The sequence below is a fragment of the Schistocerca nitens genome, chromosome 10 (assembly GCF_023898315.1).
Source record: "Schistocerca nitens isolate TAMUIC-IGC-003100 chromosome 10, iqSchNite1.1, whole genome shotgun sequence".
NCBI lineage: Eukaryota > Metazoa > Arthropoda > Insecta > Orthoptera > Acrididae > Schistocerca > Schistocerca nitens.
In genome coordinates this window covers 132,128,073-132,134,357 of record NC_064623.1, presented here as the reverse complement: position 1 = coordinate 132,134,357, position 6,285 = coordinate 132,128,073, and the positions used below count along the sequence as shown (strand labels likewise).

General features: G+C 50.7%; 8 non-coding genes across 8 annotated transcripts; all 8 read left to right on the top strand.

Annotated features, from left to right (window-relative positions):
- Nucleotides 1-219: 219 nt before the first annotated feature.
- Nucleotides 220-292, top strand: Trnaa-ugc (transfer RNA alanine (anticodon UGC)). Its single transcript has one exon. It is a non-coding gene; the product is annotated as a tRNA-Ala (tRNA).
- A 423-nt stretch (nucleotides 293-715) lies between these two features.
- On the top strand, nucleotides 716-788 carry Trnaa-agc (transfer RNA alanine (anticodon AGC)). The gene has a single exon. It is a non-coding gene; the product is annotated as a tRNA-Ala (tRNA).
- A 1,058-nt stretch (nucleotides 789-1,846) lies between these two features.
- On the top strand, nucleotides 1,847-1,919 carry Trnaa-ugc (transfer RNA alanine (anticodon UGC)). The gene has a single exon. It is a non-coding gene; the product is annotated as a tRNA-Ala (tRNA).
- A 423-nt stretch (nucleotides 1,920-2,342) lies between these two features.
- Trnaa-agc (transfer RNA alanine (anticodon AGC)) lies at nucleotides 2,343-2,415 on the top strand. Its single transcript has one exon. It is a non-coding gene; the product is annotated as a tRNA-Ala (tRNA).
- Nucleotides 2,416-3,473: 1,058 nt separating this feature from the next.
- On the top strand, nucleotides 3,474-3,546 carry Trnaa-ugc (transfer RNA alanine (anticodon UGC)). The gene has a single exon. It is a non-coding gene; the product is annotated as a tRNA-Ala (tRNA).
- Nucleotides 3,547-3,969: 423 nt separating this feature from the next.
- Nucleotides 3,970-4,042, top strand: Trnaa-agc (transfer RNA alanine (anticodon AGC)). The gene has a single exon. It is a non-coding gene; the product is annotated as a tRNA-Ala (tRNA).
- A 1,058-nt stretch (nucleotides 4,043-5,100) lies between these two features.
- On the top strand, nucleotides 5,101-5,173 carry Trnaa-ugc (transfer RNA alanine (anticodon UGC)). The gene has a single exon. It is a non-coding gene; the product is annotated as a tRNA-Ala (tRNA).
- Nucleotides 5,174-5,596: 423 nt separating this feature from the next.
- Nucleotides 5,597-5,669, top strand: Trnaa-agc (transfer RNA alanine (anticodon AGC)). Its single transcript has one exon. It is a non-coding gene; the product is annotated as a tRNA-Ala (tRNA).
- The last annotated feature ends 616 nt before the right edge of the window (nucleotides 5,670-6,285 follow it).

Genomic DNA, 6,285 nt, shown 5'->3' with positions numbered 1-6,285 from the left:
GTGGTCATCAGTCGACTGTCCTTTCAATTTAAGACGTTAAATACAGACGTAATTTGTAGTCGTAATACCAGAGCATCGAAACTACTTGGAACTCTTGTGTATATGAACTTGACCGCGCCTTTGTACACTGGTCCCTTCACCCCTACAAACCAACCAACCATCAGGTCCGTGCACATCAGAGTAGCAAAGAATGGAAAACAGCGCAGCTTTGTTGCCCTTGGGGGCGTAGCTCAGTTGGTAGAGCGTTCGCTTTGCATGTGAAAGGTCCCGGGTTCAAGCCCCGGCGCCTCCATGTTTTGTGGACAGTGCATGGTAAGTGTTGGTCGCGGCGAGCCTAAAGACACGCAAGATGTTGCAAAGCCAGCGTCACAGCTCATGTGATGTATACTGACGTAAGGAGAGCAAGACGTAAATGTGAGGACCGGCTGTTGTCGAGGTGTCATCGAGTGCAAATCTGTCTTAGGTATAACGGCCTAACCTCAAAGAAGTCTAGAGAGTGGACAACACGTTCGTCTTACTCAGAGCGGTGGCCGAACGCTATTTTCGACGTTGTGCGCGCCACTTTAATTTTGGCCAACTACGATTCGATACAGAATGCAGGAAACCTGAAAGACACCCTCACGGACACATTGAGAATAGTGTTTGTCTGCGGAATAATGGGAGTGCAAGGGGTCTGTGATATTGATATGGTTGTATGTAGCACTATTTGTCATCAGGGGGCGTAGCTCAGATGGTAGAGCGCTCGCTTAGCATGCGAGAGGTACTGGGATCGATACCCAGCGCCTCCAGAATTTTTAACACACCTACATGCGCACACTGCCACGCAAGTGGGATAATTCACAGCCAGCGAATGTGTCAAGGCAGATACGAGCGAACGATTAGCAGCCACAACTGGCAAGCGTGATGTTACGCGCAGGAAGCACCCTCCTCCCACCGCTACACTGAATTTAGAAACAGTACAAGTCTGCCCTTAAGATTCTCAAACCTATGTCGGAAAGATCTGCCTTGCGCCGAGTTCACAAAAATCCCACTGCACATTCCCATTCTTTACGTGCAGTCGGCTGCTACTGGTGTTGCTAGTTGTGACTGCTGATGACAGATGCCGTAGCAATCAATTCATGGAGTGAGTTGTATGTTTTGCGATACTCTGTCTCTGACAAGCAAGCAGAGGTGACACAGGCGCGAACACGGGAAGCTTGCAGCCCCTCGCTGCCTGCAGACACCGAGCAGCCACACTAGGTGGGCGGCCTAAGCCGTAGGCGAAATGTGCTCACTCGCTTGGGCGCGACGTCAAGCTCTAAATAAGGCTTTCACTAGCGTGAGCGTTGCGTGAGCGTCGTGGAAGGTCGGAAAAGTCGTCTGCATGGGTGAGTGCCATGTTTGGGGAGCGTTTCGTAGTTTGCGCAGTGCAATGGAGACGCGGAAACGTGTTGTGGCCCAGTGTTTTGCAGTTGGACGACAAGAGTGGTACACAGTAGTAAAGTGCGAGGCAGTGAGTTGGCATGAACAGTCGAGTGCACAATTGGGCTTCAGATGTGCTTGTTACCTCAGGCGCGGTGTGATTGTCGACAAGGTTTGTGACTGTCCTTTCAAAAAATGGCTCTGAGCACTATGGGACTCAACTGCTGTGGTCATCAGTCGACTGTCCTTTCAATTTAAGACGTTAAATACAGACGTAATTTGTAGTCGTAATACCAGAGCATCGAAACTACTTGGAACTCTTGTGTATATGAACTTGACCGCGCCTTTGTACACTGGTCCCTTCACCCCTACAAACCAACCAACCATCAGGTCCGTGCACATCAGAGTAGCAAAGAATGGAAAACAGCGCAGCTTTGTTGCCCTTGGGGGCGTAGCTCAGTTGGTAGAGCGTTCGCTTTGCATGTGAAAGGTCCCGGGTTCAAGCCCCGGCGCCTCCATGTTTTGTGGACAGTGCATGGTAAGTGTTGGTCGCGGCGAGCCTAAAGACACGCAAGATGTTGCAAAGCCAGCGTCACAGCTCATGTGATGTATACTGACGTAAGGAGAGCAAGACGTAAATGTGAGGACCGGCTGTTGTCGAGGTGTCATCGAGTGCAAATCTGTCTTAGGTATAACGGCCTAACCTCAAAGAAGTCTAGAGAGTGGACAACACGTTCGTCTTACTCAGAGCGGTGGCCGAACGCTATTTTCGACGTTGTGCGCGCCACTTTAATTTTGGCCAACTACGATTCGATACAGAATGCAGGAAACCTGAAAGACACCCTCACGGACACATTGAGAATAGTGTTTGTCTGCGGAATAATGGGAGTGCAAGGGGTCTGTGATATTGATATGGTTGTATGTAGCACTATTTGTCATCAGGGGGCGTAGCTCAGATGGTAGAGCGCTCGCTTAGCATGCGAGAGGTACTGGGATCGATACCCAGCGCCTCCAGAATTTTTAACACACCTACATGCGCACACTGCCACGCAAGTGGGATAATTCACAGCCAGCGAATGTGTCAAGGCAGATACGAGCGAACGATTAGCAGCCACAACTGGCAAGCGTGATGTTACGCGCAGGAAGCACCCTCCTCCCACCGCTACACTGAATTTAGAAACAGTACAAGTCTGCCCTTAAGATTCTCAAACCTATGTCGGAAAGATCTGCCTTGCGCCGAGTTCACAAAAATCCCACTGCACATTCCCATTCTTTACGTGCAGTCGGCTGCTACTGGTGTTGCTAGTTGTGACTGCTGATGACAGATGCCGTAGCAATCAATTCATGGAGTGAGTTGTATGTTTTGCGATACTCTGTCTCTGACAAGCAAGCAGAGGTGACACAGGCGCGAACACGGGAAGCTTGCAGCCCCTCGCTGCCTGCAGACACCGAGCAGCCACACTAGGTGGGCGGCCTAAGCCGTAGGCGAAATGTGCTCACTCGCTTGGGCGCGACGTCAAGCTCTAAATAAGGCTTTCACTAGCGTGAGCGTTGCGTGAGCGTCGTGGAAGGTCGGAAAAGTCGTCTGCATGGGTGAGTGCCATGTTTGGGGAGCGTTTCGTAGTTTGCGCAGTGCAATGGAGACGCGGAAACGTGTTGTGGCCCAGTGTTTTGCAGTTGGACGACAAGAGTGGTACACAGTAGTAAAGTGCGAGGCAGTGAGTTGGCATGAACAGTCGAGTGCACAATTGGGCTTCAGATGTGCTTGTTACCTCAGGCGCGGTGTGATTGTCGACAAGGTTTGTGACTGTCCTTTCAAAAAATGGCTCTGAGCACTATGGGACTCAACTGCTGTGGTCATCAGTCGACTGTCCTTTCAATTTAAGACGTTAAATACAGACGTAATTTGTAGTCGTAATACCAGAGCATCGAAACTACTTGGAACTCTTGTGTATATGAACTTGACCGCGCCTTTGTACACTGGTCCCTTCACCCCTACAAACCAACCAACCATCAGGTCCGTGCACATCAGAGTAGCAAAGAATGGAAAACAGCGCAGCTTTGTTGCCCTTGGGGGCGTAGCTCAGTTGGTAGAGCGTTCGCTTTGCATGTGAAAGGTCCCGGGTTCAAGCCCCGGCGCCTCCATGTTTTGTGGACAGTGCATGGTAAGTGTTGGTCGCGGCGAGCCTAAAGACACGCAAGATGTTGCAAAGCCAGCGTCACAGCTCATGTGATGTATACTGACGTAAGGAGAGCAAGACGTAAATGTGAGGACCGGCTGTTGTCGAGGTGTCATCGAGTGCAAATCTGTCTTAGGTATAACGGCCTAACCTCAAAGAAGTCTAGAGAGTGGACAACACGTTCGTCTTACTCAGAGCGGTGGCCGAACGCTATTTTCGACGTTGTGCGCGCCACTTTAATTTTGGCCAACTACGATTCGATACAGAATGCAGGAAACCTGAAAGACACCCTCACGGACACATTGAGAATAGTGTTTGTCTGCGGAATAATGGGAGTGCAAGGGGTCTGTGATATTGATATGGTTGTATGTAGCACTATTTGTCATCAGGGGGCGTAGCTCAGATGGTAGAGCGCTCGCTTAGCATGCGAGAGGTACTGGGATCGATACCCAGCGCCTCCAGAATTTTTAACACACCTACATGCGCACACTGCCACGCAAGTGGGATAATTCACAGCCAGCGAATGTGTCAAGGCAGATACGAGCGAACGATTAGCAGCCACAACTGGCAAGCGTGATGTTACGCGCAGGAAGCACCCTCCTCCCACCGCTACACTGAATTTAGAAACAGTACAAGTCTGCCCTTAAGATTCTCAAACCTATGTCGGAAAGATCTGCCTTGCGCCGAGTTCACAAAAATCCCACTGCACATTCCCATTCTTTACGTGCAGTCGGCTGCTACTGGTGTTGCTAGTTGTGACTGCTGATGACAGATGCCGTAGCAATCAATTCATGGAGTGAGTTGTATGTTTTGCGATACTCTGTCTCTGACAAGCAAGCAGAGGTGACACAGGCGCGAACACGGGAAGCTTGCAGCCCCTCGCTGCCTGCAGACACCGAGCAGCCACACTAGGTGGGCGGCCTAAGCCGTAGGCGAAATGTGCTCACTCGCTTGGGCGCGACGTCAAGCTCTAAATAAGGCTTTCACTAGCGTGAGCGTTGCGTGAGCGTCGTGGAAAGTCGGAAAAGTCGTCTGCATGGGTGAGTGCCATGTTTGGGGAGCGTTTCGTAGTTTGCGCAGTGCAATGGAGACGCGGAAACGTGTTGTGGCCCAGTGTTTTGCAGTTGGACGACAAGAGTGGTACACAGTAGTAAAGTGCGAGGCAGTGAGTTGGCATGAACAGTCGAGTGCACAATTGGGCTTCAGATGTGCTTGTTACCTCAGGCGCGGTGTGATTGTCGACAAGGTTTGTGACTGTCCTTTCAAAAAATGGCTCTGAGCACTATGGGACTCAACTGCTGTGGTCATCAGTCGACTGTCCTTTCAATTTAAGACGTTAAATACAGACGTAATTTGTAGTCGTAATACCAGAGCATCGAAACTACTTGGAACTCTTGTGTATATGAACTTGACCGCGCCTTTGTACACTGGTCCCTTCACCCCTACAAACCAACCAACCATCAGGTCCGTGCACATCAGAGTAGCAAAGAATGGAAAACAGCGCAGCTTTGTTGCCCTTGGGGGCGTAGCTCAGTTGGTAGAGCGTTCGCTTTGCATGTGAAAGGTCCCGGGTTCAAGCCCCGGCGCCTCCATGTTTTGTGGACAGTGCATGGTAAGTGTTGGTCGCGGCGAGCCTAAAGACACGCAAGATGTTGCAAAGCCAGCGTCACAGCTCATGTGATGTATACTGACGTAAGGAGAGCAAGACGTAAATGTGAGGACCGGCTGTTGTCGAGGTGTCATCGAGTGCAAATCTGTCTTAGGTATAACGGCCTAACCTCAAAGAAGTCTAGAGAGTGGACAACACGTTCGTCTTACTCAGAGCGGTGGCCGAACGCTATTTTCGACGTTGTGCGCGCCACTTTAATTTTGGCCAACTACGATTCGATACAGAATGCAGGAAACCTGAAAGACACCCTCACGGACACATTGAGAATAGTGTTTGTCTGCGGAATAATGGGAGTGCAAGGGGTCTGTGATATTGATATGGTTGTATGTAGCACTATTTGTCATCAGGGGGCGTAGCTCAGATGGTAGAGCGCTCGCTTAGCATGCGAGAGGTACTGGGATCGATACCCAGCGCCTCCAGAATTTTTAACACACCTACATGCGCACACTGCCACGCAAGTGGGATAATTCACAGCCAGCGAATGTGTCAAGGCAGATACGAGCGAACGATTAGCAGCCACAACTGGCAAGCGTGATGTTACGCGCAGGAAGCACCCTCCTCCCACCGCTACACTGAATTTAGAAACAGTACAAGTCTGCCCTTAAGATTCTCAAACCTATGTCGGAAAGATCTGCCTTGCGCCGAGTTCACAAAAATCCCACTGCACATTCCCATTCTTTACGTGCAGTCGGCTGCTACTGGTGTTGCTAGTTGTGACTGCTGATGACAGATGCCGTAGCAATCAATTCATGGAGTGAGTTGTATGTTTTGCGATACTCTGTCTCTGACAAGCAAGCAGAGGTGACACAGGCGCGAACACGGGAAGCTTGCAGCCCCTCGCTGCCTGCAGACACCGAGCAGCCACACTAGGTGGGCGGCCTAAGCCGTAGGCGAAATGTGCTCACTCGCTTGGGCGCGACGTCAAGCTCTAAATAAGGCTTTCACTAGCGTGAGCGTTGCGTGAGCGTCGTGGAAGGTCGGAAAAGTCGTCTGCATGGGTGAGTGCCATGTTTGGGGAGCGTTTCGTAGTTTGCG